The sequence below is a fragment of the Phalangium opilio genome, unplaced genomic scaffold (assembly GCF_054372755.1).
Source record: "Phalangium opilio isolate 3A_F unplaced genomic scaffold, DU_Popi_V2 ptg000106l_1, whole genome shotgun sequence".
In the NCBI taxonomy this organism is placed as follows: Eukaryota; Metazoa; Arthropoda; class Arachnida; order Opiliones; family Phalangiidae; genus Phalangium; species Phalangium opilio.
This window is the reverse complement of record NW_028324208.1, coordinates 4,689,588-4,696,563: the sequence shown is the minus strand read 5'-3', so window position 1 is coordinate 4,696,563 and position 6,976 is coordinate 4,689,588. Positions and strand designations below refer to the sequence as shown.

Below are 6,976 nucleotides of genomic sequence, written 5' to 3'. Positions count from 1 at the left end.
ATAAAAATAAGCTAGATCTCTTGGAAAACTCAGTATTACTACGTATTAATGGTGTAGTGGTTATCCCGTCCGCTTTACACGCGGAAGGTCACAGGTTCGAGACCTGGTAGATACATGTTTTGTCAATCGTGATTGGGCAAAAAAATAAGCTAGGTCTCTTGGAATACTCAGTATTACTACGTATCTATGGTGTAGTGGTTATCACGTCCGCTTCACACGCGGAAGGTTCCAAGTTCGAGGCCATGTTAGATACATATTTTGACCATCGTGATTGGGCATAAAAATAAGCTAGGTCTCTTGGAAAACTCAGCATTACTACGTATCTATGGTGTAGTGGTTATCACGTCCGCTTCACATGCGGAAGATCGCAGGTTCGAGCCCTGGTAGATACATATTTTGACAATCGTGATTGGGTATGAAAATAAGCTAGGTCTCTTGGAAAACTCGGTATTACCACGTATCCATGGTGTAGTGGTTATCACGTCCGCCTAACACGTGGAAGGTCCTAGGTTCGAACCCTGGTAGCTACATATTTTGTCAATCGTGATTGGGCATAAAAATAAGCTAGATCTCTTGGAAAACTCAGTATTACTACGTATTAATGGTGTAGTGGTTATCCCGTCCGCTTTACACGCGGAAGGTCCCAGGTTCGAGCCCTGGTAGATACATATTTTGACAATCGTGATTGGGCATGAAAATAAGCTAGGTCTCTTGGAAAACTCGGCATTACCACGTATCCATGGTGTAGTGGTTATCACGTCCGCCTAACACGTGGAAGGTCCTAGGTTCGAACCCTGGTAGCTACATATTTTGTCAATCGTGATTGGGCATAAAAATAAGCTAGATCTCTTGGAAAACTCAGTATTACTACGTATTAATGGTGTAGTGGTTATCCCGTCCGCTTTACACGCGGAAGGTCCCAGGTTCGAGACCTGGTAGATACATGTTTTGTCAATCGTGATTGGGCAAAAAAATAAGCTAGGTCTCTTGGAAAACTCGGCATTACCACGTATCCATGGTGTAGTGGTTATCACGTCCGCCTAACACGTGGAAGGTCCTAGGTTCGAGTCCTGGTAGATTCATGTTTTGTCAATCGTGATTGATCAAAAAAATAAGCTAGGTCTCTTGGAATACTCAGTATTACTACGTATCTATGGTGTAGTGGTTATCACGTCCGCTTCACATGCGGAAGGTCGCAGGTTCGAGCCCTGGTAGATACATATTTTGACAATCGTGATTGGGTATGAAAATAAGCTAGGTCTCTTGGAAAACTCGGCATTACCACGTATCCATGGTGTAGTGGTTATCACGTCCGCCTAACACGTGGAAGGTCCTAGGTTCGAACCCTGGTAGCTACATATTTTGTCAATCGTGATTGGGCATAAAAATAAGCTAGATCTCTTGGAAAACTCAGTATTACTACGTATTAATGGTGTAGTGGTTATCCCGTCCGCTTTACACGCGGAAGGTCCCAGGTTCGAGACCTGGTAGATACATGTTTTGTCAATCGTGATTGGGCAAAAAAATAAGCTAGGTCTCTTGGAAAACTCGGCATTACCACGTATCCATGGTGTAGTGGTTATCACGTCCGCCTAACACGTGGAAGGTCCTAGGTTCGAGTCCTGGTAGATTCATGTTTTGTCAATCGTGATTGATCAAAAAAATAAGCTAGGTCTCTTGGAAAACTCGGCATTACCACGTATCTGTGGTGTAGTGGTTATCGCGTCCACGTCAGACACGGAAGGTCCCAGGTTCGAGCCCTGGTAGCTACATATTTTGTCAATCGTGAATGGGCATAAAAATAAGCTAGATCTCTTGGAAAACTCAGTATTACTACGTATTAATGGTGTAGTGGTTATCCCGTCCGCTTTACACGCGGAAGGTCCCAGGTTCGAGACCTGGTAGATACATGTTTTGTCAATCGTGATTGGGCAAAAAAATAAGCTAGGTCTCTTGGAAAACTCAGTATTACTACGTATCTATGGTGTAGTGGTTATCACGTCCGCTTCACACGCGGAAGGTTCCAAGTTCGAGGCCATGTTAGATACATATTTTGACCATCGTGATTGGGCAAAAAAATAAGCTAGGTCTCTTGGAAAACTCAGTATTACTACGTATCTATGGTGTAGTGGTTATCACGTCCGCTTCACACGCGGAAGGTTCCAAGTTCGAGGCCATGTTAGATACATATTTTGACCATCGTGATTGGGCATAAAAATAAGCTAGGTCTCTTGGAAAACTCAGCATTACTACGTATCTATGGTGTAGTGGTTATCCCGTCCGCTTTACACGCGGAAGGTCCCAGGTTCGAGACCTGGTAGATACATGTTTTGTCAATCGTGATTGGGCAAAAAAATAAGCTAGGTCTCTTGGAAAACTCAGTATTACTACGTATCTATGGTGTAGTGGTTATCGCGTCCACGTCAGACGCGGAAGGTCCCATGTTCGAGCCCTGGTACATACATTTTTTGTCCATCGTGAATTGGCAAAAAATAAGCTAGGTTTCTTGGAAAACTCAGTAATACTACGTATCTATGGTGTAGTGGTTATCACGTCCGCTTTACACGCGGAAGGTTCCAAGTTCGAACCCATGTTAGGTACATATTTTGACCATCGTGATTGGGCATAAAAATAAGCTAGGTCTCTTGGAAAACTCAGTATTACTAAGTATCTATGGTGTAGTGCGTATCACGTCCGCTTCGCATGCGGAAGGTTCCAAGATCGAGCCCATGTTAGATACATATTTTGACCATCGTGATTGGGGTTAAAAATAAGCTAGGTCTCTTGGAAAACTCAGCATTACTGCGTATATATGGTGTAGTGGTTATCACGTCCGCTTCACGTGCGGAAGGTCCCAGGTTCGAGCCCTGGTAGCTACATATTTTATCAATCGTGATTGGGCAAAAAAATAAGCTAGGTCTCTTGGAAAACTCAGTATTACTATGTATCTATGGTGTAGTGTTTATCACGTCCGCTTCACACGCGGAAGGTTCCAAGTTCGAACCCATGTTAGGTACATATTTTGACCATCGTGATTGGGCATAAAAATAAGCTAGGTCTCTTGGAAAACTCAGTATTACTAAGTATCTATGGTGTAGTGCGTATCACGTCCGCTTCGCATGCGGAAGGTTCCAAGATCGAGCCCATGTTAGATACATATTTTGACCATCGTGATTGGGGTTAAAAATAAGCTAGGTCTCTTGGAAAACTCAGCATTACTGCGTATATATGGTGTAGTGGTTATCACGTCCGCTTCACGTGCGGAAGGTCCCAGGTTCGAGCCCTGGTAGCTACATATTTTGTCAATCGTGATTGGGCAAAAAAATAAGCTAGGTCTCTTGGAAAACTCAGTATTACTACGTATCTATGGTGTAGTGTTTATCACGTTCGCCTAACACGCGGAAGGTCCCAGGTTCGAGCCCTGGTAGATACATGTTTTGTCCATCGTGATTTGGCATAAAAATAAAATAGATCTCTTGGAAAACTCAGTATCACTACGTATCTATGGTGTAGTGGTTATCACGTCCGCTTTACACGCGGAAGGTCCCAGGTTCGAGCCCTGGTAGCTACATATTTCGTCAATCGTGATTGGGCAAAATAATAAGCTAGGTCTCTTGGAAAACTCAGTATTACTACGTATCTATGGTGTAGTGGTTATCACGTCCGTTTCACACGCGGAAGGTTCCAAGTTCGAGCCCATGTTAGATACATATTTGGACCATCGTGATTGGGCATAAAAATAAGCTAGGTCTCTTGGAAAACTCAGTATTACTAAGTATCTATGGTGTAGTGGTTATCACGTCCGCTTCACATGCGGAAGGTCCCAGGTTCGAGCCGTGGTAGCTACATATTTTGTCAATCGTGATTGGGCAAAAAAATAAGCTAGGTCTCTTGGAAAACTCAGTATTGTAGGTATCTATGGTGTAGTGGTTATCACGTCCGCCTAACACGCGGAAGGTCCCAGGTTCGAGCCCTGGTAGCTACTATTTTGTCCATCGTGATTGGGCATAAAAATAAGCTAGGTCTCTTGGAAAACTCAGCATTACTACGTATCTATGGTGTAGTGGTTATCACGTCCGCTTCACATGCGGAAGGTCGCAGGTTCGAGCCCTGGTAGATACATATTTTGACAATCGTGATTGGGCATGAAAATAAGCTAGGTGTCTTGGAAAACTCAGTATTACTACGTATCTATGGTGTAGTGGTTATCACGTCCGCCTAACACGCGGAAGGTCCTAGGTTCGAGCCCAGGTAGCTACATATTTTGTCAATCGTGATTGGGCATAAAAATAAGCTAGATCTCTTGGAAAACTCAGTATTACTACGTATTAATGGTGTAGTGGTTATCCCGCCCGCTTTATACGCGGAAGGTCCCAGGTACGAGACCTGGTAGATACATGTTTTGTCAATCGTGATTGGGCAAAAAAATAAGCTAGGTCTCTTGGAAAACTCGGCATTACCACGTATCCATGGTGTAGTGGTTATCACGTCCGCCTAACACGTGGAAGGTCCTAGGTTCGAGCCTTGGTAGATTCATGTTTTGTCAATCGTGATTGGGCAAAAAAATAAGCTAGGTCTCTTGGAAAACTCGGCATTACCACGTATCTATGGTGTAGTGGTTATCGCGTCCACGTCAGACGCGGAAGGTCCCAGGTTCGAGCCCTGGTAGCTACATATTTTGTCCATCGTGATTGGGCATAAAAATAAGCTAGGTCTCTTGGAAAACTCGGCATTACCACGTATCCATGGTGTAGTGGTTATCACGTCCGCGTAACACGTGGAAGGTCCTAGGTTCGAGCCTTGGTAGATTCATGTTTTGTCAATCGTGATTGGGCAAAAAAATAAGCTAGGTCTCTTGGAAAACTCGGCATTACCACGTATCTATGGTGTAGTGGTTATCGCGTCCACGTCAGACGCGGAAGGTCCCAGGTTCGAGCCCTGGTAGATACATTTTTTGTCCATCGTGAATTGGCAAAAAATAAGCTAGGTCTCTTGGAAAACTCAGTACTACTGCGTATCTATGGTGTAGTGATTATCACGTTCGCCTAACACGCGGAAGGTCCCAGGTTCGAGCCCTGGTAGCTACATGTTTTGTCCATCGTGATTTGGCATAAAAATAAGCTAGATCTCTTGGAAAACTCAGTATTACTACGTATTAATGGTGTAGTGGTTATCCCGTCCGCTTTATACGCGGAAGGTCCCAGGTACGAGACCTGGTAGATACATGTTTTGTCAATCGTGATTGGGCAAAAAAATAAGCTAGGTCTCTAGGAAAACTCGGCATTACCACGTATCCATGGTGTAGTGGTTATCACGTCCGCCTAACACGTGGAAGGTCCTAGGTTCGAGCCTTGGTAGATTCATGTTTTGTCAATCGTGATTGGGCAAAAAAATAAGCTAGGTCTCTTGGAAAACTCGGCATTACCACGTATCTATGGTGTAGTGGTTATCGCGTCCACGTCAGACGCGGAAGGTCCCAGGTTCGAGCCCTGGTAGCTACATATTTTGTCCATCGTGATTGGGCATAAAAATAAGCTAGGTCTCTTGGAAAACTCAGCATTACTACGTATCTATGGTGTAGTGGTTATCACGTCCGCTTCACATGCGGAAGGTCGCAGGTTCGAGCCCTGGTAGATACATATTTTGACAATCGTGATTGGGCATGAAAATAAGCTAGGTGTCTTGGAAAACTCAGTATTACTACGTATCTATGGTGTAGTGGTTATCACGTCCGCCTAACACGCGGAAGGTCCTAGGTTCGAGCCCTGGTAGCTACATATTTTGTCAATCGTGATTGGGCATAAAAATAAGCTATATCTCTTGGAAAACTCAGTATTACTACGTATTAATGGTGTAGTGGTTATCCCGTCCGCTTTACACGCGGAAGGTCCCAGGTTCGAGACCTGGTAGATACATGTTTTGTCAATCGTGATTGGGCAAAAAAATAAGCTAGGTCTCTTGGAAAACTCGGCATTACCACGTATCCATGGTGTAGTGGTTATCACGTCCGCCTAACACGTGGAACGTCCTAGGTTCGAGCCCTGGTAGCTACATATTTTGTCAATCGTGATTTGGCATAAAAATAAGCTAGGTCTCTTGGAAAACTCAGTATTACTACGTATCTATGGTGTAGTGTTTATCACGTCCGCTTCACATGCGGAAGGTCCCAGGTTCGAGCTCTGGTAGATACATATTTTGACCATCGTGATTGGGCATAAAAATAAGCTAGGTCCTCTTGGAAAGCTCAGAATTACTGCGTATCTATGGTGTAGTGGTTATCACGTCCGCTTCACATGCGGAACGTCCCAGGTTCGAACCCTGGTAGATACAAATTTTGACAATCGTGATTGGGCATGAAAATAAGCTAGGTGTCTTGGAAAACTCAGTATTACTACGTATCTATGGTGTAGTGGTCATCATGTCCGCCTAACACGCGGAAGGTACCAGGTTCGAGCCCTGGTAGATACAAATTTTGTCCATCGTGATTTGGCATAAAAATAAGCTAGATCTCTTGGAAAACTCAGTATTACTACGTATCTATGGTGTAGTGGTTATCGCGTCCACGTCAGACGCGGAAGGTCCCATGTTCGAGCCCTGGTAGATACATTTTTTGTCCATCGTGAATTGGCAAAAAATAAGCTAGGTTTCTTGGAAAACTCAGTAGTACTACGTATCTATGGTGTAGTGGTTATCACGTCCGCTTTACAGGCGGAAGGTACCAGGTTCGAGCCCTGGTAGATACATGTTTTGTCAATCGTGATTGGGCATAAAAATAAGCTAGGTCTCTTGGAAAACTCAGCATTACTACGTATCTATGGTGTAGTGGTTATCACGTCCGCCTAACACGCGGTAGGTCCTAGGTTCGAGCCCTGGTAGCTACATATTTTGTCTATCGTGATTGGGCATAAAAATAAGCTAGGTCTCTTGGAAAACTCGGCATTACCACGTATCCATGGTGTAGTGGTTATCACGTCCG

The 6,976-nt window shown here is 44.2% G+C and overlaps 13 non-coding genes across 13 annotated transcripts; all 13 read left to right on the top strand.

The window, feature by feature from the left end:
• Positions 1-319: 319 nt before the first annotated feature.
• On the top strand, positions 320-392 carry TRNAV-CAC (transfer RNA valine (anticodon CAC)). The gene has a single exon. It is a non-coding gene; the product is annotated as a tRNA-Val (tRNA).
• A 755-nt stretch (positions 393-1,147) lies between these two features.
• On the top strand, positions 1,148-1,220 carry TRNAV-CAC (transfer RNA valine (anticodon CAC)). The gene has a single exon. It is a non-coding gene; the product is annotated as a tRNA-Val (tRNA).
• A 1,586-nt stretch (positions 1,221-2,806) lies between these two features.
• On the top strand, positions 2,807-2,879 carry TRNAV-CAC (transfer RNA valine (anticodon CAC)). The gene has a single exon. It is a non-coding gene; the product is annotated as a tRNA-Val (tRNA).
• A 343-nt stretch (positions 2,880-3,222) lies between these two features.
• On the top strand, positions 3,223-3,295 carry TRNAV-CAC (transfer RNA valine (anticodon CAC)). The gene has a single exon. It is a non-coding gene; the product is annotated as a tRNA-Val (tRNA).
• Positions 3,296-3,498: 203 nt separating this feature from the next.
• TRNAV-UAC (transfer RNA valine (anticodon UAC)) lies at positions 3,499-3,571 on the top strand. The gene has a single exon. It is a non-coding gene; the product is annotated as a tRNA-Val (tRNA).
• Positions 3,572-3,775: 204 nt separating this feature from the next.
• Positions 3,776-3,848, top strand: TRNAV-CAC (transfer RNA valine (anticodon CAC)). The gene has a single exon. It is a non-coding gene; the product is annotated as a tRNA-Val (tRNA).
• Positions 3,849-3,908: 60 nt separating this feature from the next.
• On the top strand, positions 3,909-3,985 carry TRNAV-AAC (transfer RNA valine (anticodon AAC)). The gene has a single exon. It is a non-coding gene; the product is annotated as a tRNA-Val (tRNA).
• Positions 3,986-4,049: 64 nt separating this feature from the next.
• TRNAV-CAC (transfer RNA valine (anticodon CAC)) lies at positions 4,050-4,122 on the top strand. Its single transcript has one exon. It is a non-coding gene; the product is annotated as a tRNA-Val (tRNA).
• Positions 4,123-4,877: 755 nt separating this feature from the next.
• Positions 4,878-4,950, top strand: TRNAL-CAG (transfer RNA leucine (anticodon CAG)). Its single transcript has one exon. It is a non-coding gene; the product is annotated as a tRNA-Leu (tRNA).
• A 616-nt stretch (positions 4,951-5,566) lies between these two features.
• TRNAV-CAC (transfer RNA valine (anticodon CAC)) lies at positions 5,567-5,639 on the top strand. Its single transcript has one exon. It is a non-coding gene; the product is annotated as a tRNA-Val (tRNA).
• A 479-nt stretch (positions 5,640-6,118) lies between these two features.
• TRNAV-CAC (transfer RNA valine (anticodon CAC)) lies at positions 6,119-6,191 on the top strand. The gene has a single exon. It is a non-coding gene; the product is annotated as a tRNA-Val (tRNA).
• A 66-nt stretch (positions 6,192-6,257) lies between these two features.
• TRNAV-CAC (transfer RNA valine (anticodon CAC)) lies at positions 6,258-6,330 on the top strand. Its single transcript has one exon. It is a non-coding gene; the product is annotated as a tRNA-Val (tRNA).
• Positions 6,331-6,395: 65 nt separating this feature from the next.
• On the top strand, positions 6,396-6,468 carry TRNAV-AAC (transfer RNA valine (anticodon AAC)). Its single transcript has one exon. It is a non-coding gene; the product is annotated as a tRNA-Val (tRNA).
• The last annotated feature ends 508 nt before the right edge of the window (positions 6,469-6,976 follow it).